Source organism: Dromiciops gliroides, chromosome 3 (genome assembly GCF_019393635.1).
Source record: "Dromiciops gliroides isolate mDroGli1 chromosome 3, mDroGli1.pri, whole genome shotgun sequence".
Classification (NCBI taxonomy): Eukaryota; Metazoa; Chordata; class Mammalia; order Microbiotheria; family Microbiotheriidae; genus Dromiciops; species Dromiciops gliroides.
Window position 1 is genome coordinate 407,550,972 of NC_057863.1, and position 23,738 is coordinate 407,574,709.

At 35.4% G+C, this 23,738-nt stretch overlaps 1 pseudogene; it reads left to right on the forward strand.

Moving 5' to 3' along the window:
• The first annotated feature begins 760 nt into the window (after positions 1-760).
• The window catches only part of LOC122747713, a 100,435-nt pseudogene continuing 77,457 nt past the window's right edge, over positions 761-23,738 (forward strand).

Genomic DNA, 23,738 nt, shown 5'->3' on the forward strand with positions numbered 1-23,738 from the left:
AGGGAAAAATTACTACTTTATTTTCACTAATTTTTGTTTTTTTGTTTGTTTTATAACACTATGCGTTTTATTATATGCATTTAAAAACATTAGTCTGAGAAAGGGTTCATAGGCTTTACCAGTCTCCCAAAAGGGTTAGTGACACATATATAAAAGGCCACTCCTGTACACTGGAAACATTTGTATATGGCATGTTATTTCTCTCAGTAGAATGTAAGTTATTTAAGGACATAGAATTTTTATTTTTCATCTTTGTGTATTCAAAGATGGTGCTCCTCCCACTTCAGTTAATGTAGGCACAGAATATTGTCACAGGATATGAGGTAATGGAGAATTAATAAGGTGTTAACACCCATTAATCCCTTTATGGTATATAAACACCTTTGTATTCCCAGGACACTTAATAAATGTCTATTGCCTTGAAATTAATCCTAGAGTCTTCAGAGATGATTCTTTTACCAGGACATTGCTGACCACTATTACCGCTCATTAGGCCATGTTTTCAAAAAAATCATCCATTTTAACAACCATTTTCATTTTACCTTGCAGATTTGGAGCATCCTATTTGAGGGAGCCCAGAAGAATGTTAATACAGAGTGTGTGGGTGTGTTAGGGGGGAGGGGGAGGGCAGTGTTGTAAAGCATATGGCAGAGTGAGAAGGGGCTTCAGTATTTCATGGCATATGGAGTGGAACTCCATAAAGATGAAGGCAAGACACCTAGCTGCCTCATGCCGCTACCTGCTACTGAGCAGGACTAACATGTCGATTCCTGCAAACCTTACTGGCTCGGCTGTCATTGCTTTTGCTGTCTTTCCTGACAGGGCTTGGCTGGAATGTCTTGGGCCCCATATGCTGCCATCTCTTCTATACCACTATGCAAGACCAGATAGTGACAATCTGGGAACTAAATTAGAAACTGTAACTATTTTTGAGCTAGTCTCTCCCTGTGCACAGAATCCTCACTGTCACTGAAATGTGCTAAGACTCTTTTCCTAATATCACCCAACTCTGTCTTTGGATTTCCCTGCCTTGAACAGCACAAGTCCACTGGACCTCAGATCATGCAGAATGAAAGGTCTACTTTTTTGGTCTTATCATCCCTTCCTCTCCACCCCCTCCCCAACACCTTTCCACTTTACCTTGGGTATTGGGTTGAATACTTTGGAAAAAGGTAGTGATGGTGGTAGTGGTGTTGGTAGTAGTGATTGTTGTTTCAATCCATGACTTTGGACAAATAGAGTGCTTTTCTAAGTCCTATCAATACAAGTAATAAAGTCCTAGAGAAAGGGACAAACTATAAGAACTACTGTCTTACCAGAATGTACTTTTCTTGAAACCTTCCTGAAATATATAACTGGACCAGAAGATAGAGTAAGAAAAAGATTCACTTTCAGCATCTCTAATTCCCAGAAAACTTGATCAATGTAAACAATAGATTACTTATTTGGAAAATTATCACAGTATTGGCTTAATTTGGTCTTGCAATATACTTTAATGAAATAGATTTAAAGTAGAAATATCCTTTCCAGCCCACAAATATTTCAGATAACTCACTGGTCTGAAAGTTAAAGACCTTTATTCTAGAAGAACTGTGCCACTATCTGTGTCATCATCCTTCTTACGATTAAGTAGACTCAATTTATTTTACTGAGGAAGGTCTGTGTGAATTAGCATCACTTAGGTATCTCCTTTCAAAGGGTTATCACAGAAAGATGACTTTCTCTCCATTCTCCTTTTACCAATCCATCTCCTCCACTAGCCTCAGTTTATGACATTCTCATTCAAAATTACCCACCTGTTGCAGTTTTACCAGCTGGAAAAACTCTTCTAATCCCCCACCCTCACACCCAGTCTCTCTATCTCTCCTAGTCTTGCCCATTATTCAAAATTTAGTTTGAATTTCCTTTCTGCAGGAAGTTTCCCCAGAGCACTCCAGCCTCTAGTGACCTCTCCTTTCTCTGAAATTCAATAGCACTTATTGTTTGTACTGCTCCTTTGGGCCATTAATCTCATTTTGTTCTTTGTTATTTAATAGTTGCCTGTGAGTTTCCCCAACAAGGTTGTATGCTGGAGGGCAGAGACCTCCAGCACAAAGCAGGCACTCTGTACTGGATGACCTGAATTGATTTAAAAGAGAATATTTGTCTTGTTCCTAGTAGATGACCTATGGATCAAGGTTGATGATTGCATGTAGCAATTTAGGCTTCATCTGACAAGAGTTTAGAAGAGAAATCATTTGACTTCAGAGAGAGTATTATACTGGAAATCTAGCAAAAAGTTCCCAAGAATACACACTTTCAAACACTGAAAGTAAATAGACCTCAAAAGTACTAGCCTCAGTTTTATTTCCTGAACAAAATTTTAGGTAGTAGATTTAGAGTTAGAAAAGACCTTAGAAGTTACTGCCCAACCCACCCACTTCAGATAAGGAAATTGAGGCCTGGAGAAGTGAAGGAATCTCCTCTAAAGTTAAGGTCGTACAAATAATAAGTAGGCAAATCAGGATTTGAACTCAAATCTTTTGATTCCAAAACAATACTGGATCATGCTACAATAAGGACCCTAAGAATAATTGAAAATATGCACTCTGATTTTTTTTGAGGACTAATGGGTGAAGATAGACTCATTTTTAACTTTTTGTATTTCATACACAACCTAAATGAATCCAGGGCTTCTCAGAGCAAAAGATAGCTTTCCAAATACCATAGAAAATTATTCAACTTATTCATTTCAAAGAATTTTAATAATTTGTTCAAAATACTAATTTCAAGGAACTTAAATGTGGTTATATTAATCTATAGGGCCTAGCACCCCAGAAGTTCTCTGGGGTACATCAAAGAACCTTCTCCTTGAGAAACTAAACCAAAGGACAGACACACTGAAAGAGATAAGTGGAACCAGATCTGGATTGAGCTAGCTCCTGGACCACCACCCTTCATTCCAGTCTCCCTCACTCCTGGGGAAATAAGATTGGGTGTGGCTGCTGCCTTTGTGCCAGGAGAAGGAGAGAGATGGCTTAAGAGATCTACAGCCACCCCTCACCCAATTCCTCCAGCCACCACCAGTGGGGGATGGTCCTCCCTCAATGGGGGAACTTTCCACAGTCAGAAGATCACCTCTATAAAAGTGTCTGCCTGTCTCCTGCTTGAGGAAATTGGTATCTCAGAGCCACGCTCTGTGCCATGCCTTCTCCCAGTGAAAAGAAGTCCAAGGATTTCTCTCTTGGTTTCCCTTCTCAGTCCCTAGATAAACTATTATCTTACTCTATTGGTTTTGTGGTGCAAGAGGGTGTGATTCTTTAAAGAGGAATTCCTTAGAACCCCTACCCCAACCTCTATCCCTATCCCAAATCCCTACCCTATTTCCCCACAACAATTAACATTAGAAGATTTCGTTTTAAAATGGACATAGGAATTAATATTGTAAAGGCAAGTGTTAACAAAAAGACTAATATCACTTCCAGATAACACTAATAGTACTAATAGAGGTGTCAGTAAAGTTTTGTTATTTCCCACGTATGGATACTCTCTCCACCAACAGGATCACAATCTGGATGTGACTGAGTAGTTTAGTCTTACAGAGTTTATAGAAGCTCAGAGAAGCTAAATGGTTTGCCTATGGTTCCATAGCTAATTAGAGGTAGGATTTGAGCCTAGATCAACATGTGATGTAAAATATAATGCTATGTCTCTAAGACTGTAAGCCACAAATAAATTGTGGGTGTGTATCAGTGGAGGTGAACATAATAACAAAATCAAAGATCCAGGATAATGATAATGATGATGCTCATTTTGAATTCAGTGGTTACAGGTAGGACAACCAATAGAAATGTAGATTTTTTTTTTTAAAAAGCTATTCTTCATTTATTTCTCCTATGGAATATTTTCAAATTATTTCCAAGATATAAATTAAACTATACTCCACATTTCCTCCTCCACCCAGACATTGCTTCCTGTATAAAACTAGAGATGATTCGCTACAATGTAGTCAATAGCTTTGAAAGTAGTGAAAGGCACATGATTCACACAAGAAGCTATAAGATGTTATACCATTGCCGCTTTAGTGCTCTGTCTGCCTAGACATATTATAGCCCTTCAATACCTTACCACAAAATCTTCACCACTTACTGGGGTTAAAAATAAAATCATGACCTGGTGGCTAACTTTCTATCACAAAGCTTCCCTAGACATTGAAAGGGTTATCTTTGGAAGTTCCAGATCTGTTGCTATGCCATATTGTAAGCATTTATTAAATGCCAACTATGTGCCAAGTTCCATACAATGTGCTAGGAATACAAGGGCAAAAGTCAAAAAGTTTGCATTCATTTGAGGGAGACAACATACACATATATAGGCTAATATTGAAAATTCCAAAACTCTTAATGCAGTTTAAGCTACTAAGCTCAAGAGCTTAATTAAAGTTTAAAACTACACAGAGGCTTTTGGGACAGCTGATATAAACTATAAACAAAAGTGATATAGGACAGTTTAGAAAGGTAGGGGAGGCACTGGAAGCTGGAGGGATAAGGAAAGGCTTTATATAGAAGATAGAAATTGAGTTTCTAGCTGGGCAAGATCTACCAAAACTTATATTCTGGATATAACCGTATAAAAACCTACGGCCACCCCCTTATCCTCATGAAGTATTGAAGGAGGACATGTTGTTCAGTTGTTTACAGTTGTTTCCATCTCTTTGTGACCTCATTTGGGGTTTTCTTGGCAAAGATACTGCAGTGGTTTGCCATTTCCTTCCCCAGCTAATTTTACAGATGAGGAAACTTAAGGCAAACAGGGTTAAGTGACTTTCTCAGGGTCACATGGATGGTAAGTGTCTGAGATCAGATTTGATCTCACAAAGATGAGTCTCCCTGACTCTAGTCCTGAAGTTCTTCCCACTATGCCACCAAGTAGACCCTAGCATATCATGAAATGGTAAATATAAATTTCAGTCACAATAAGATGTTTCCCAGATTAGAGCTGCCCAGGCTCTGCAAGATCATTTCTCCAAATCTAACCAGCAGGTGTCACTGTCAAGCAAGGTTTGGCTAAGTGGTAGCTTTCTCTTCCACCTTCACAATTTCTATTAGCTCCAGGCCACTCCTTGTATCAGAGGCTGAAGTTTCCATGAATATCTAGGCACTACATAACACCTGGTTCTCTTTGAAAAAGAAAAACAAAACCTCTTTAGCCTAGGGTTAATATGATGCTAGTTTTCTTGGGTTGACTCTCTGCTATTTTAAAACTTATAAAACGTAATAAATTAAAACCATAAAAGTATCTCATAATTAAAACTCAGAGGTCACAAGCCAACATAAAAGCCTGGCTATTTTAGACTAAGATGCAACTCCCTGTCCTGTCTCAATTCTGTGTATCTCAGATGGTCAATGGCATCTTCCATTGCCCTGTTTGTAAGCAATTTACAGATATACATCATAAAGCAGGTGGGTTTTTTTAATATTAAAGAAAGTTAATAAATAGAAACACCATAAACAAATATAGATAGTTCCTACCAATGACAAGAATCAGGAAAGGGGATAAATATTTTATGTCCTGTGCAGACTACCCAAGGAGTATCCATTGCAGGCACCAGTCCCATGTATACTCTTCAGAGTTCTTTATTCCATAGAGTGTAAACATGAACACTGTAGCCAGCCTGCAACACTCATCTACTTTTCTCTTAAAATGCCTACAGGGCTTACCTCTCTCTGATGACCATTGTGATTCTGTCATTACTACCACTTTCAACTACTCTCTTCTTGGCCACCACCATGAGTTATCCTTTCTCCTGAAGTGATAGAAATTCCTCACCTAGCTCAAATCTTGCAATAACTTAGTACCTCATGAGGAAAGGGAAGCATATTGTCTAACTGCAACAACAATTCCCAGAATTTTCAGTTAGGTTTCAGAACGTTTTCCCTTTTTGTGTAGAAAGGCTGAATACACAATAACACAAATAAGAAAATTCCTCTTTCCCAGTTGCAGAGTAGCTGGATACCTCAGACTTGTTGGAAGTTAGTAAAATAACTTGACAGTAATGATGTGGGCTGGGAAGCTGCTAGCTATGTGAATGTGTTGACAGGAAGGTGTCTTGGGATCCCTAACTAAATACAGGGATATCAAAGGAAAACTCTTTGAGCCTAAAGTAGAAGCTTGAACAAGTCCCAGAAGAAAAACAGACAGAAGAGATGAGACAGCTTCTATAAAGGTGACCTGTGGCTATGAACTGCCTGTCACTCACCAAAAGCTCTGAGCCAACCATACAGTAAGTACATGGGGGACTATGAGAGAAAGAAAATGTGACTGAATCATGTTGAATAGAATTGCATTAGTCTGAATCATGGCTCCTACACTTGCTAGACATATGATCCCCTATGAATAAGTTGCTTAGCATCCATGTCTTTTTATTTCTTCATCTTTAAAATGGGCATGAAAAACATGTTGGCATAGGTGCTAGAAAGGCTGCCTTGGAATCAGGAAGACTCTGACACATGATAGTTGTGTGCCCTTTGAGAAGTCACTTCTTCCCTTCCTCCAGGCTTCTACTCAACCCTTTAAGACTATATTATGGGGGCAGCTAGGTGGCGCAGTGGATAGAGCACTGGCCCTGAAGTCAGGAGTACCCGAGTTCAAATGCGGCCTCAGACACTTAACACTTCTAGCTGTGTGACCCTGGGCAAGTCACTTAACCCCAATAGCCTCACTAAAAAAAATTAATTAATTAAAAATCAATTTTTAAAAAAAGACTATGTTATGGATGATTTGATGAACTTCATTGATGGAGGAAATTTCCTATACTATGGAATTATAGGACCAGAGAAAAATTTAAAAGGAATAATTACATTTTTACTCCCTGCTTCATAGAATTATTCTGAAGAGGTTGCCTTTGTAAACCTTAAAGCACCATATAAAACAGTTATCATCATTGTTGATAATAATAACTCTAACAATTATTATTGTTATAACAACAACAAAAATCTACTTTTCTGTGGTACCAGTTGCAATAGAAGTTGAATTAAACATAGACAAACACATCATACTTTATGCCAAGATAAACTCCAACTGGATACATGACCTAAATATAAAGGGTCATATAATAAATAACTTGGAGAAAAATGAAAAAAAATTATAGATCTATGGAAGGAATAAAAGGTTTTGACCAAACAAGGAACTCATAAAATATAAAATGGATAAATTTTGATTACATAAAATTTTAAAAAGTTTATACACAAACAAGCTAGAAAAAAATCTTTTCAAGTTTCTCTGATAAAGTTCTCATTTCAAAGATACAAAAGAAACTAATTCAAATTTATTAGACAAAGAAAAATTTCCCAATTAATAAATGCTCGGGGGCAGCTAGGTGGCGCAATGGATAAGGCACTAGCCTTGGATTCAGGAGAACCTGAGTTCAAACCCAGCCTCAGACACTTACTAGCTGTGTGACCCTGGGCAAGTCACTTAAACCCCATTGCCCTGCAAAAAATAAATAAATAAAATGCTCTAAGGACATGGATAGGAAATTCTTAAGGGAAGAAACCCAGAATCTGTTACTATACGAAAAAAAAATGCTGCTAATCTCTACTCATTAGAAAAATCAAAATTATAGAAATTCTGAGATTTCACCTCACACCCACTAGAATGGCAAAGATGACAGAAAAATAAAAACGATAAATGCTTGAAGGTCTATGGGGCAACAGGGAAACTGATTCACAGTTCATTGACCTAATGAATGCATACAACTATTCTTGGAATGCAATTTGGAATTATAAACAATCACTAAACAGGGAATGTCTTTGATCAATATACCATTGCTAGGTCTATACACAAAATAAATTAAAGAAAAAAGTCCTTTATGTACAAAAAACATTTATACTAGCTCTTTATGAGTTGGCAAAAAAACCCAAAACAACTGGAAACTGAGGGGGTTTCCATTAATTGAGGAATAGCTGAATAAATATATGAGTTAGTGAATTACTTTGATGGAGTATTATTGTGCAATAAGAACTAAGGAAATAGATCATTTAAAAAAGACATGAAAAGACTTATATGAATTTATCCAAAATAAAATAAGAGGAACCAGAAGAACAATTTATAATGTCTATTTAAAATGAACAATTTTGAGAATATTTATAAACTAATAAGGAATGAAATGAGCAGGACTAGAAGACAATTTTTGTAATAATCATAATATTGTAAAAAAAATCTTTCTTGAAAGCTGTAAGAACTAAATACAATGACCATTCATGATTCCAGAGGACTGACCATATAAACATGCTCTCCATTACAAAAGGGTGATGGAATTAAGATATAGATATATATTTTTATATTTCTGCATATAGCCACTGAGAGAATTTTTTATATTACATTGTTTTTCTTTTTCTTTTTCTTTTTTCCTTTTTAACTGAAGTAGAGGTAGGAGGAAGAGAAAATAGATTTCTGTGGGGGTGACAAAGAGATGAAATTTTGAATGTAGTTTCAGATGAAAGTACATTCAGATGAAATCACTATTTTTTGTTGTACCTTTTTTCTTTATTACAAGAGACTACTCAAAAGTGGGATTGATCTGTAAATGTAATGCAAAAACAAAAACACATTAATAAAACTTTTTTTTTAAACGGCAGTGGAAAAGAGATTTCAAACAGCTCTTGTGAGAAGTATGATAGATATATTTTGGAGGAGATGGGGAGAGTGGAGGAAGAGGAGAAACAGAAGAAAGAGAAGAAGAAGGAAGAGGAGGAGAAGAAGAAGAAGAAGAAAAAGAAGAAGAAGAAGAAAGATGGTGTTAAATATTTGCTCTAATATTACCATTAAGAAGAAGAAGAAAGATGGTGTTAAATATTCATTCTAATATTACCATTAAGATGCCATATGACTGTCCAAATAAACCAGGTTATCTAGTCTTCATTTGGTTGACATTACATAAATATAATACCTCCTTCACTAATCTGCCTGATCTATCTGAATCTGATTTCCAATTTTGGTTAAAAAACTGGTCACATTTTGAGCAGACTGCTATTCTTTTTTTTTTTCAGGAATTAAAGATAAAGTTTATTTTTTAAGTGAGGAAAAAGGTTTGCAAGCAAGATGGAGCTATAGACACATATGTATGAGTCCCAGACCCAATTCAGTGTGGAGAATTCTCAATACTTATACTAGTGACTGCTCAGTGAATTGTAGCCCTAACAATGAAGGAGCAGCAAGCATGTGACAAGTTAGATTTAGGGCAGGATGTTCTGACTTTGTCCATTGTTTTTCTTTGACCAGAGAACACCTGGTAAATTGTGTGACTAGCTTAGAGGGTGAGATTGTCCAGAGGGTTATCGCAAAGGATTGTTGTCCTGTCTAACTCAGGGCACACCTTGTTGCTGGGCCTTAGCTCTGGAAATAGAAAGTCTAAGTTTTATTATAAGACTGCCATTCCTATTGGAAACAAATACAGTCTTTTCTGTTTATATTCTTGCATCTTGAAATTTGATCCTAGCTAAATCTAGAAGAGTTTGTTTGAGTTAACACATACTTTCATAAATTATGATTAGTGAGGGTTTATCAGTGTCTACAACTATGAAATACATTTTATTCTTATTCCTTTCACTTTTAATTTCATGGGATTGGAAAGGACTTAATTTGAGTCTGTATTTAAGGAATAAAACAAAATTACAATAAAATCATGAATATAATAAAACTAAATTATTTTAGTAATATGCAGATATGATATTACATTTGTATTAATATACAATTTATTGGGAACAATTGTCATTTAAAGACATTTTAGCAATGAGAAAATGAGGCTTTAAGGACAACTTTAAATTCACTATAACAAAATATTTAAAGATCAAAATTTACCATCTTTCTGTGGTTTTGTAATTATAGCAAAAGGTGTTTTACGTCACAAAAAGTCATTTTAAAATTTGATGATAAATCCAATGAGATCAGGGTCACTGAGCTAATTCTTTGTTCTACATTGTTTTTCCTCCCTCCCTCCTCAACCATAGACAGAGGGAAAAAAATGTGTCTTTCTATTCAATGAGGTGCCATAGGTCTCATTACTTTCTGTTTTATATTATTCCTTTGGTATGGAATATAATATAGCAATTAAGAGTTATATTTTCCTACTCAGGAACCTCTATATAGAGCTAGAAAGATCTTTAAAGGTCATATCTTCTAAACACTTCATTTTCCACATGAGAAAACTTGATCTAGAGAGCTTTTGACATATATGGGCTAACACTGGTTACTAGTAGAGTCAATCAATATACAAGTCTGAGGTTTATACTCTACCAAGCCAAGGCTCTTTATACTCAACTATAACTAAGCAGTGTTACTATCCTAGGACTAGCTCCATTCTTCCTTTTCATTGACATTTTAAAAAGGGGAGATACAATAACCAGTTTCCTAAATGCCTCAGAAAATAAGAGCTTCTTCAAAATGGGATTTAAAATAAATAAAGCAAACTCCAAAGGATCTCCTAATTCCAAGATAAAAAGTCTTCCTCTCTCTAGATGTTTCTTTAGTTTGGTTCATATTATGCCAAAATAACAAGTTGAAAAGTGAAAAATTCAGTTAATTAACTGGTTGCTGTCTAGATGTTGCCCAACTACTAGCTTGTACTTTTCCCCATTGAATCATTTTGGCATTGAACAGCCACAGTGTTATTTTAAATTGAGCAGTCCAACATCAGATATGAATTAGGAAGCAATTTACCATTAAATTTTGAACAGTCCATGTTTTGAAATGCTATAATTCTACCTACCAGAGGAATAAGACCAAATTATAGCAGGTAATAATGAATTTTCATTTTATTGGAAAAAACTTTTGTTCCTTGTGGAGTTTCTTTTAAACATGCCCATCTGCATTTGTAAAATATTATCCTCTTACCTTAAGCATTCCTTTGTACAGTGAACTTATTGTGTGCATCAAAGAAAATTAAATTATAATTTCTTTAAGTCATCTTCAAAAATACAAAAAAAAAACACAGGACAATTAGGCATTATTCATCTTCAAAAAAAACCCACAAAAAATCCACAACTCTTAAGCATTATTTAACTGACTTGAGATTAGAAATTAAGAATGAATCAAATGATCTCATTTCATACAACATTAAGACTGGAAGATACTTGAGAGATTAACTAATCTAACCACCCTCCTCTCTCTCTCTCTCTCTCTCTCTCTCTCTCTCTCTCTCTCTCTCTCTCTCACACACACACACACACACACAAACACATCTATCTAATCTATCTATCTATCTATCTATCTATCTATCTATCTATCTATCTATCTATCTATCTATCTATCCATCTATCTATCATCTGTCTGCCTCTGTCTCTCTATTTAACTATATTTCATTCATTTTGACCTATATTTGATTTTTTTAAAAATCATTATTAGGATAAAGCACTGGCCCTAGATTCAGGAATACCTGAGTTCAAATCTGGCCTCAGACACTTGACACTTACTAGCTGTGTGACCCTGGGCAAGTCACTTAACCCCCATTGCCCCCAAAACAAAACAAAACAAAATCATTATTATTGGGGGGCAGCTAGGTGGCACAATCGATAAAGCACTGGCCCTGGATTCAGGAGTACTGAATTCAAATCTAGCCTCAGACACTTGACACTTACTTGCTGTGTGACCCTGGACAAGTCACTTAATGCCCAATGCCCAACAAAAAAATCATTATTATAAATTTATGCTTTTGCATCATAGTCATTTCCCCTTAACTATCCCAATACGAATTACAACTGACATGGGAATAGTGTCTAGCAATGTATATAACTTCCTATCCATCAAAACACCATACCTCTCTTCCTTTCTCTTATACTAAGGCAGATGCATTTCCTCATAAATTCTCCAAGACTGAGAATTTTTATTAGAATTCATCAGTTTTAGTGCTTATTAGCATTATTATTGTTTCTATTATTGCTGTCATTATGACTAATGTTTTCTTGTTGTTTCCTTCATTCTGCAGCACTTCCTATGTCTTCTCATGTTTCTCTAAATTTCTCATATTTGTCAGTTCTTACCAGAAAATAATATTATAATGGGATCAAAGGTGTATAATTGGAAGAGACTTCAGAGGCCATCTTGTTCAAGCTCCTATGTTTATATTTGATAAAAAGGGCCCAGAGAAATTAAGTGATCTGGCCAAGGTCATACGGTTAGTGAGTAGCAGAACCAGGATTTAAAAGCAGGTCTTCTATGACTGCATCATGTTGTTGCTATTTATTTGTTACAATTTGTTCAGCCATTTCCCCATTAAATGGGTACACATTTTATTTCTTGCTTTTACTATGTCAAAGAGTGGTGCTAGGATTACTTTTCCCATTTATCTCCTTGGAGTACAGATCAATAATTAGACAGCTAAGCTAAATGGTATGACTAGATTACTACTTATTTTGTAGATAAGAAATTTGGGATCAGGAGAAAGCAAATGACTTGACTGCCAACCCACAGTCAGAGGTAGAGCTGAGATTTAAATTCGGGCCTGTTGATTTCCTGTCTTTCTCCACACTCTCCTTCCCCCAAGTATACCAGGATACCTATCTTTCAGGAAGCTGCCCAGGGTCCACTTGTTCTGTACCTTCAATAGACATCTATAAAGTAACTGAAGCAATTAATATGGTGATACTGTAAAAGCCAGGAAGGACTTGTTTTAGCTTATTTAATAGATTTTTGTGAGACTAAAAAAAGTTCATGTTTGATAGGTTGAAAATGAAAGCCAATGATAGTAAATGAGGGATTTTGCAAATAGCTGCTCTACCTACCACATCACAAGGATAAAAATGACTTTCTTGTGTAGCCAAATGTAATGTGTCATGCAGTTAAATTACCCTCTCCTGAATTATGTGTTTCACTTAAATAAGTAGAATGTTTTACTTACTATGGGGAGGAGATCATTGTTTCCATTAATGACATGAAATTTTCCTGTTAGCTTAACAAGTTAGCATAAATCCATTGCTCCTTTTCTTTTTCCTTCTGAGAAAAGAAGAGAAAGGCAGCACTCTCCTCATTTAAAAGCACATGAAACCAGCATCTAAAATAATGAGTTAATGCTACTCTTAAAAATTAAACCATTTAACCTGCCTCCTCAAAGCCATCTTGAATTCCTCTGAGTTTACATAAAGCAAATAATAAAACGTGATTTTGTGCCATTTAATTCAACCCCTGGACAGATCATTTTCAATTCACCATCTTTTGTTTGTGTTGTAACATTCTGCATCTCTTGACACTTCTGCAGAATACCTGTTACAATGTTTCTCTCTTCACCTCTTTTATACCACAGTGTTCACACCTCTAGGAATTATCATGTTACAAGTAAACAAATATGTTCTATCTACCAGTTTGCAAAAGTGGGCAAAACAAGTTTTTTTTCCCACTACTCAATATACACTGTAAATACAACCCATGCATGCTTATTAAGTTTTAATTGAAACATTAACTCAGAGCTACCATTGGGCTCTACAGTCTGTGCTAATTCATTCATACTTTGTGCTATAAGCATATAGCCAAACAGGTTTCAGCTGTGCCAGTAAGATTATATTGTAAATGTGTGTATACGTGTGCATATATATGTGTGTATATACCCAAATATGTATATCTATGTATAAAACATGTATATATGTATTTATACAAACATCCTTTTTTTCTTTTTGTTCTGATTTCATTGGCATAAGAAATTTCCACTTGGGAAGATAGACTTTCATAATAATGAGGTCAAGTTTTTTACCTATCTTGTACGAAAGATAGGAAATTATCCAAGAGCCACCTTGATATAAGATAGTTTGATAAAGGATGTCTGGAAATGTTTTCCCAAACAAATATTTCAATACTTTGAAGGGTATCGCTCTTTCTTTAGTAAATAGCAAATGAGTTTGACCTTGACTTCTGGTTTGAGTTTCTCTCAGCCAGATAGTATTATATCAGTATCCTGGAACCAAGTTCATGGGCTGATGAGAAGTCTAATTCACAAAGGCTATCAATAGCAAACTTTCAATTTAATTTATGTTTTTTATATTTTTAGGGAGAGCTAAATGAATCTCAAGAACCTGATTTGAGCAGTGAATGCAATCAAATCAACCATTGGCAAAAATCCATTGGGTAAGTACTTAGAGCAATGAAGCACGATAGACTACATTGGCAATCAAGGAAAACCCCAAATAGGACAAAAAGATTCTTTCCAGGTTTTACTGAAAGAAAATATTTCCAGAGTCACAGACAGAGAGGTGTGGTCGTAATTTTATAAAGACTTCTTTAATACTCCAATCCATTTCCTCAGATAACAGGAAACAGACAACTGTGTTAATGGAAAGCCAAATGGTGTGATGATTTTAATGACAGATGAACCATAAATTTCATGTCTTCCTTCATGTTACTTGAAATCTCAAAAACTTTCAAAATTTGTAACCCACATATCACATTGTATGTATGTACATACAATTATGCATGCATATATGTATCTATACATATTCCTCAAAATATACACCAATACTTTTTTCTTCTTTTTTTAATCTGGAAGTGTAATTTCATTGGCATAAGAAATTCCCACTCGGGAAGTCTGAACTTTGATTCCAAACAACAAGCTGTCTGTCGCTTATAGTTTTAGAGAGCTTCCTGGGACAAAGGGAAGACGAGTGACTTACACATAGACACAGACAGTTTATTTCAGAGGGAGGGTTTGAACACAGGTCTTCCTGAACCCAAGGCCAACCCTCTATCTTTTGTATTTCTTCATATCATACATATCATATCACACATATTACATCTTATCATTGTATCTATGTATAAATTTACAAATAGATGCTTGCATATTTGTGCTTATGTATATATGTTTATATTGCATACATATATCCCTTATGTCACTTTACATATTATATGTTGACAATATATATGTAGTAAGTTGCTTTCTAACTCACATTTTGCAAAAGTGGTTAAAATAAGTTTTAAATAGCATGATATGTGTGTACAAGACATACATGTACATGTGTGTATGTGTACACACAGATATATACATATATACATAACATGCACACACAAATCTGGGTGAATTTCATTTCCAGTGCTTAGCATTGTATTTGCTATATAGTAGGCCCTTAATAACCATTGATTAATGATTCTGATGATCGAATGCTCTCTCTCTCTCCATTCTATCTGTACTTTGATGACCTGTGATTTTTTTCTGTGCCAAATACATTATAATAAACCCCATCCATACACATAATATACCAATAAAGTGTGTTTGTACATGCAAATCCACACATACATAATACATGTGTGTATTTGTGTATATGTGGGTATATGTAGGTATACATATATGTACACACATATACACAGATAAATGAGTATATTAGTACCCATTTTCACATAAATATACAAACATATTTTATGTGTGTATCATCTGTGTGGATGGGGTGTGCTGGAGTATACTCTACAGAAGAAATCACAGATAATCACTTGGGGAAAGATTTCTAATGTAGAATCCAAATGGAAGGACATCCCCTAGAGACAGTTCTTCAGAAGCTCTAGTTTGCAAATAATATTGCATGGTTGCATTGAGCCTTGGAGCATGGCAAATCCTTTATAGATAAAATTTATAATCACAGAAAAGAGCTAAGGCTAACTATTTACATAGGAAAAGCAAAGTAGTTAAAGAATAAATCCTGTTAGGGTATGATGGACTATAAAATTGGTATGTTAGTAAGTATGAATATATAGAGAATACATGCACAATGTATATATATATATATATATGTGTGTGTGTGTGTGTGTGTGTGTGTATATGTATATATATGTATGTATGTATATATGTTATCCATTTGGATAGATACACACCTATATATGCATAAAACATGTATGTGTGTATATTTAAACACATATACACATGTCTATACATACCATATATTTTCAAATACACATATGTACGTGTGTACAGCGGATATGTGTGTATATATAGCTGAGATTTTATGTATATGTGTATATGTATATATGTATTTATGTATATGTAATTACTGTGCCACCTAGTATGTATGTAGATATGTATGTATACATGCAAAGACATTATATGTATAAACACATGGTGGCACAGCAAATATATGTATATATACATGCTCATGTATGTGTACATATGATATGATATATTCTGTGCCACCCAGTGTGTGTGTGTGTGTGTGTGTGTGTGTGTGTGTGTGTGTATATATATATACACACACACACACACACACACACTAGATGGCACAGTGAATACAGTTGTGCTGAACCTGGAGTCAAAAAGACTCATTTTCCTGAGTTCAAATCTGACACATTTTCTGGGTGACGCTGGGTAAATCACTTAACCCCATTTGCCTCAGTTTCATCTTTTAAAAAATGAGCTAGTGAAGGAAATGGCAAATCACTCCAGTATCTTTGCCAAGAAAACCCCAAACGAAGCATAGGACATGACTGAAAAACATCTAATAGCATATAATGTGTATTTATATCTATGTGTGTGTTTATTCTACCTATTATACAAGTGAGGACAGATGAAACATTACATAGCTTCAATTATGTAGCAGACATTCCCATTTTTATTCTTTATTTTAATTCGGTATTGATTTTGATCTTTGCTCTAACAAATGAATGGACATATTATACGGACAACTGATTATGAAATGACTCCCATCTTCCACATTGATGTCCACTTATTTTCTGCCTATTAAAATACAATCAATTTCTTTTCTCTGTATGATGTTAGTTGATGCTCACTATATCTAGCCTTTTCTTTCTCTTTTCTGGAAGAAATTGTTCAAAATATAGAATACAAACCTTTGTATAAGCCATAGCCCAAAGGAGGTTTTCTTAATTTGCAACTATGTTGCTAACATTTTGTTTTCCATCCTCTCCTATATCTACCTTTGTTTTTAACTTACTGAGTATTCAAATAAATGCTAATTTAATTTCTAGTGTCTTTTTGAGTTCTTTGTAGATTCTTCCTATGTTTTAATCATCTGTGTTATAATATTGGCACATAAAATGCAATTATTTTCATAGTAGTCTTTTAGCTAATGTTTATCATGAGCACTAAAAGCTGATATGACTAAATGTCCAATGAAATGATGTTTCCCTTTCCCTGGACATATAAGAAAATTGATGCAGCCTTGCCAGCCAACTTATTCTTTTTGCCCTTTTCAAGAGAATCCTGTGAAATATCCTTATATATAGCTGTAACTTCCTTTAGTTTTCCAGTTGAATTTTTTCCAGAAAGAGTCACTCTAATATCTCATCATAGAGTGGAAGCAACTCTGGGTTCCTGAGGGTTACACCAGTGGAGTGAAAGCGTGGGTTGGTTCTGCCAGGATGGCAAGGCTTCAAGAAGTCTCTAAAATTCATCTAAGCCTTCTATTGGAAAACCAGACTCAGTAAGTATGGCTGACCACTTGGTGATGAATTATTTGGCCACAGCCACCCATGAAATAAAAAACTATATAATGTGGATTTTAACCTTGTTCAATCCCTATGCCATCTTGTGATTAGTGACAGAAAATAGGGCAAAAGTGAGAAAAAGAAAGTTTTTCACCTGTCTGTGAACTTTAACTTAGTAGTTAGTTCTCTAAGTATATCCTTGCCTAGTAGACATACTACTGAAATAGCCTATGCCTAGCATATAAGTACTTGATAAATGCTTACTGAATGATTGAATTATGTAACCTCTATGTTGACAAAACTCCCCAATCTATATACCCAGTATCAGTGTCTCTTTTCATCACCAGTCCTACATTGCCCTATTTATTAGATATCTCAAAGTGGTTATCATGTTGGATTAACATCTAATCTTCAGTATGTTTAAAACAGTATTGGCATGGAGCAGCTAGATGACACAGTGGATAGAGCACCAGCCCTGGAGTCAGGAGTACCTGAGTTCAAATCTGGCCTCAGACACTTAACACTTACTAGCTGTGTGACCCTGGGCAAGTCACTTAACCCCAACTGCCTCACCAAAAACAACAACAACAACAACAACAGTATTGGCATTATCTTTTCTCCCTAACCTTATCATCTTATGAATTTTCATATTTCTTTTGGGAGCACCACCATTCTATCCACCTAAGTTCACAACATTTTGACTTTTCCCTTTTCCTAATGCTTCATATGGGCAGCTAGGTGACACAGTGGATGGAGCACTGGCCTTGGAATCAGAAAGACTCATCTTCAGGAGTTGAAATATGGCCTCAGACACATACTACCTATTTGACCACAGGCAAGTCACTTAACCCTATTTTCTTTATCTATAAAATGAGCTGGAGAAGGAAAATGGCAAACCATTCCAGTATTTTTGCCAAGAAAACTCTAAATGTGGTCACAAAGAGTCAGACACAACTAAAACAACTGAATAACTACCTTTCACATCTTATCAATTGCCAGGTCTTCTCGATTGAACTCTGCTCACACAATACTACTCTTGTTGTTTAGGTCCTCATCAGTTCTTATATGGGCCAGTGGAATATCGCTTTCCTAACTGATCTTCTTGGCTTCAGTCCTTCCCTTCTCCAATCTGTCCTCCAAACAGCTACTAAGTGGATATTTTGTGGTGTATGGCAATAAGGGTTAAGGGACTTGCCCAGAGTCACACAGCTAGAAAGTGTCTGATTTGAACTTAGGTCCTCCTGAATCCAGGGCTGGTGCTTTATGTACTGCATCACCTAGCTGTCCACAAAGTGGGTATTTCTAAAAAATAGTATCAACCATGTCACTTCCCTACTCAAGAAGGTCCAATGGTTCCCTCTTGCCTCTAGGAAAATATACAAGTTTGCCATTTGATTTTCAAAATCCTTCAAACTGTACCTCTGGCCAAGTTTTCTGGTTTCTTGAATATTCTACTCTTTTGCTAACTCTGCATTCTAGATAACCTGACCTGCTTATTCTTCCTCCCACAGGACATTTGCTCTCCAACTTTGCACAAGCTGACCATTCCTCCCTGTGTGCACCTTGCAGAAACTCTGAATTACTCCAAAGCTCAGCTCAAGTGCTATCTCAATCAAGAATCTCCTCCTGAGCCATCATGTTGCTCATGCCAACCTCGAAAAAATGACTTTGTGTATATTTTTATTTTATTTTCTACGTATTTGTTGTTTCCTCCCAATATATGTAATATCCATGAGAGTAAGTATTTTGGGGGTTTTGTCCTTTTATTTCTAGCTCATAACACAGTGCCTAACATACAGTAGGCCCTTCTAAATGCTCATTGAATGAAGGAATGAATAACTATTCATATCAAACACATACATATATTTGTGTACATGATTTATGAATAAAAGTAAAGTTGTATTGTACAACATGATAAGTTCACTATGAATAATTTGGGATCTATTCCATTCTTTTCATTGAAATTTAAATCAATGACTATTTATTAAAGACCTAGCTCCTCTGTACAAAATAATAGGGAGAAAAAGAAATTTAAAAAGAGCTTCTGATCTATTGTGTGCATATATTGTGTATGTTTGTGTATTTGGGGTGGTGGGAGGGTAACATACATAAGTACTTAAATGCAAATTTAAATATAAGTACATAAACAAGATCAGTCATAATGGTGTGAAAAATTTGAGGAATAAAGTTTTGGTCATTTTTGCTGGGGACTGTAACGATTGGAATGATGCCACCTGCTGGAGACTTACTGTAGAAGAGTTCTGCCCATGAAGCGAAGGTCTTTGAGGGCAAGACCAGGAGTCTTTTCTTTGGAAAAGGAAGTGCCGCAGGCTAGTGGGAGGAGGAAGGAAGAGACTGGCGCTCAGTCTCGCGCTCTTTCCTCTGGACTCGGGTGGAGAGCGGAGCTAGAAATGTGCTCTCCCTTTAATAGATAGGAATCTAGGCCTTTCTCTCTCTTTACCAAATTCTTATTCTCCTTAATAAATGCTTAAAAGTCTAACTCTTGCTAAAGCTTATAATTTATTGGCGACCACTCATTAAATATTTTAGACAGTTTAGCTAGAATTTTAACCCTTAACAGATGGCGACCACGAAGGGACGAATTAATGGTATAGGTTTATTTTCATAGAGATTTTAATGCTTTTGAGATTGTGTCTTATACTTAGTTTCTAAAACAAGGAGAATATTTGTAAAAGCTTTTTATAGTCATGCGATCAAGTTTATATTTTGTAATACTCTTATTAATATTAAGTTCATATTCATTTAGATTTCCCTAGTTTGAATTTCATTGTCTTTTATTATTCCACGTGTATTTTCTTCTATTCATTCATCTATCTAATTTTGAAACATGGTTTTGATTTCATAATACAATGTTAATTCTAGGAGTATTGTGCTCCCATATTCTGAGTTATTTGTTTTTGCTATTTTTTCTCAACTGATTATTTGATCAAACTCTTTAAAGCATTTCCCTGGCAAATTGTTTGCCATGGCAAGTGTAAATTGATTCTAGAAGTATTATTTTTGATAAGCATATTCCAGAAAAAAAAAAGAGGGGAACATTTGTAAAAGTTTTCTTTTTTCAAAAAAAAAAGTTCTTTGAGATTCTGTTGTGCTTTAACTTGTATTTAAGTATGTTCTGATTTTTCACAAAAGTGATTGTATACTAAGTAAAAAAAAAGGTATTATTTGAAATTGTCGCATAATTATATATTATATTTTGAGTCAAGATGTATTCACATTTTTTGCAATCATTTATTATCCTCAATTTTAAATCCATATGAGACTTGGATTATGGGAACTTATCATTTAAGACATTAATTGCCTTTATTCTGAGTTATCAGATGCCAGTTGGCCAAGGTGCCATCCAATCACAAGAGGAATACATGCAAGAGCAGACATTGAACTGTCACATGAGGGGAGACATGCATGAAGTCAAGGTATGGCCGAGAGAACGGCTTTTGACAAATGTTGAGGTTGGATTCTCTTGGTTTAATATTTTATTTTATTTTTCCCCACAATATTGTACAGATGGCTGGAAGTATTCATCCCACCCATCTCACTTCTACACCTGGCTTCTATGCTCCCTCCTATATGCCTGATGCCATGGACATCTTAATCCCATGGATCTGATTAAGTCTGACTCAGTTTCCTCCAATATGTTCGGTGGCATGGACGTATATTCCATCCACCTATTTTAAGCCTGGCATACTGTATGGGCAGTACATATTGCTCAAGTGTGGGAATGCTCATATCCCATCATTTCTCTGTTCTTTTATGGTAACCCCCATAATTATCTCAGGTGTCATGATAAATAACAGTGTTGAATTTGGCCTTGACATCTGTTACTAATTATATTAGATTTTAAATTTCTCATAATGGCATGAGGATAATTAGGCAGATGATGCAAAAAGTGATGAAACAAAGATAAAAAATTATTTTTAATAATTAATATCCCAGCAATTGTCTTCTCAATTACCCTCCATAAGGGGGGGACTATAGTAATATTATAATTTTAAAGAATGGTTCAATTTTTGTTTTATTATATGTTTCATGTGTAACAACTAAGATTCTGAATTCCCTTAGACATGTTTTTGAGAACTTTCATTGTTTGATTTGATTATTGACAAAGCTATTTTAAAGTTGTGTTAAGCTCAATTTTGTAGGAAATTTTCCTGGCTGATTACCAGCATCCACACATCAACCCCTGAAAAGACTTCCATTCCACGACTACACCTAGAGGACATCTGAGAAAAGACTTTCAGAGACTTTAAATGAACAGTTTTGATTTGTTGTTTTTGTTGTTTTTTTTTTCTCTTTCTGTTATAATATACACCATCTGTAACATGTATTCTCTGCAGAGGCCCTCCCTTTGCAATACTAATGTCAAAGCGTCGGTTCATGAGGACAAAAAAAAAAATCGCCCCTCTGGACAAAACTTTCCTCTCTTCCTTTTCTATATTGTTGTTCACATATTATTAGTTATCAATAGTTATTATATTGTTTTTATTGTTCCGTCAAGGAAACATTTTGTTTCTTGAGGAACAACAGGGGGGACTGTAATGATTGGAATGACGCCACCTGCTGGATACTTACTGTAGAAGAGTTCTGCCCATGAAGCGAAGGTCTTTGAGGGCAAGACCAGGAGTCTTTTCTTTGGCGGGAGGAAGTGACGCGGACTAGTGGGAGGAGGAAGGAAGAGATTGGCGCTGACTCTGGGGCTCTTTCCTGAGGACGCTGGTGGAGAAGGGAGCTAGAAATGTGCTCTCCCTTTAATAGATAGGAATCTAGGCCTTTCTCTCTCTCTTTACCAAATTCTTATTCTCCTTAATAAATGCTTAAAAGTCTAACTCTTGCTAAAGCTTGTAATTGATTGGCGAACACTCATTAGATATTTTAGACAGTTTAGCTAGAATTTTAACCCTTAACAGGACATTAAGTAATACTTCATGGAACAAGTGGCATTTGATCTGGGCTTCAAAGGAAGAGAACAATCTCAGTAGATCACAGTGGGAAGAGAGCACATTCTGGTTACTGGGGACATTTACACAAATCTATTGGGATAAGAAATGGAAGGAAAAGATTGGGTAATGTGTATAGCAGAGTTATAAATAGTAACATAGATATGGCCAAGGCAAACAAATCCTCAAAGTTTTTCTGACAAATTCCATTGGGCAAGATGAAAGAGAACCTAAGATATAAGGGGGTAGATAGAGACTCTATTACATAACTCTATAAGGGGGCTGGAGAACCCAGTAGATTGGATCTTATTGGTAGAAAATGCTATGCAGGGAAGGTCATATCCTTATATGAGAGGAAAGGGTCATGTCAGGCTAGGAGGGACTCACCTGGGATGTATTTGCCAAAAGGAAGAAGAGAACATCTAGTATCTTCCTATTTTGACTAATAATTCTTGCTAAATTAAGTGCTAAACTCAATTCTTTCTACTGTGCTATGGTACAAATGCTGTCAGCATCCTCTAAATGTTGATGCCCTAGGGCAAAACTCTAGCTGTTCCAACTTAGTTATAACTCCAGGTAGTAGTCCTATTTGTCTGTATATGCCATGCATGAAAGTGAAAGAGGTAGTATGATAAAGAAAAAAGGCAGGGGAAGGGAGATGGAACAACATTAATTTAAATGCCTACTATATGCTAGACATTGTGCTAAATGATTTCAGAAAATTTTATTTGATTCCCACAACTACCCTGAGGTATGTTCTCTTATTATTCCCATTTTAGAATTGAGAAAATTGAGGTAGATGGATGTTAAGTGACTTGCCTAGGGGCACACTACAGTTAGTAAATTATGAGATGGGATTTGAACACAGTCTTCCTGACTCCAAGCCCAACAATCTATCCATTGGGACACCTAGCTACTACTAGAACACCAGATATTACTTTTAGAAGTAGTAGCTTAAGTTCTTGCCACTGCTACTTACTAGCTCCATTATCTTATTCAAGTCATTTATTTTTCTGAGTCTCACATCCCTCATTTGTCAAATAAATTGGATGCACTAGATGATCTTCAAAATCACTTCTATCTTTAAGTCCAATAAAATAAGTTTATTTTACTTATGGCTAATTTAAAAAAACACTTTGAAGATAAAAAAGTTAAGTATCCAAATAATTGTGACATATATATGTAAACATATATATATATATATACATATATACACACACAGAAATATGTTCATATGTCTATTATATGTAATATGCATATAGATGGATTTATACAATAGATATGGCTAGATGATAATTAGAAAGATTATATATATATATATATTTATAGAGTGATATGGATAGGTGAGAGAGAGGAGAGAGAGAGAGAGAGGAGGGAGGGGTCAAAAGGGAG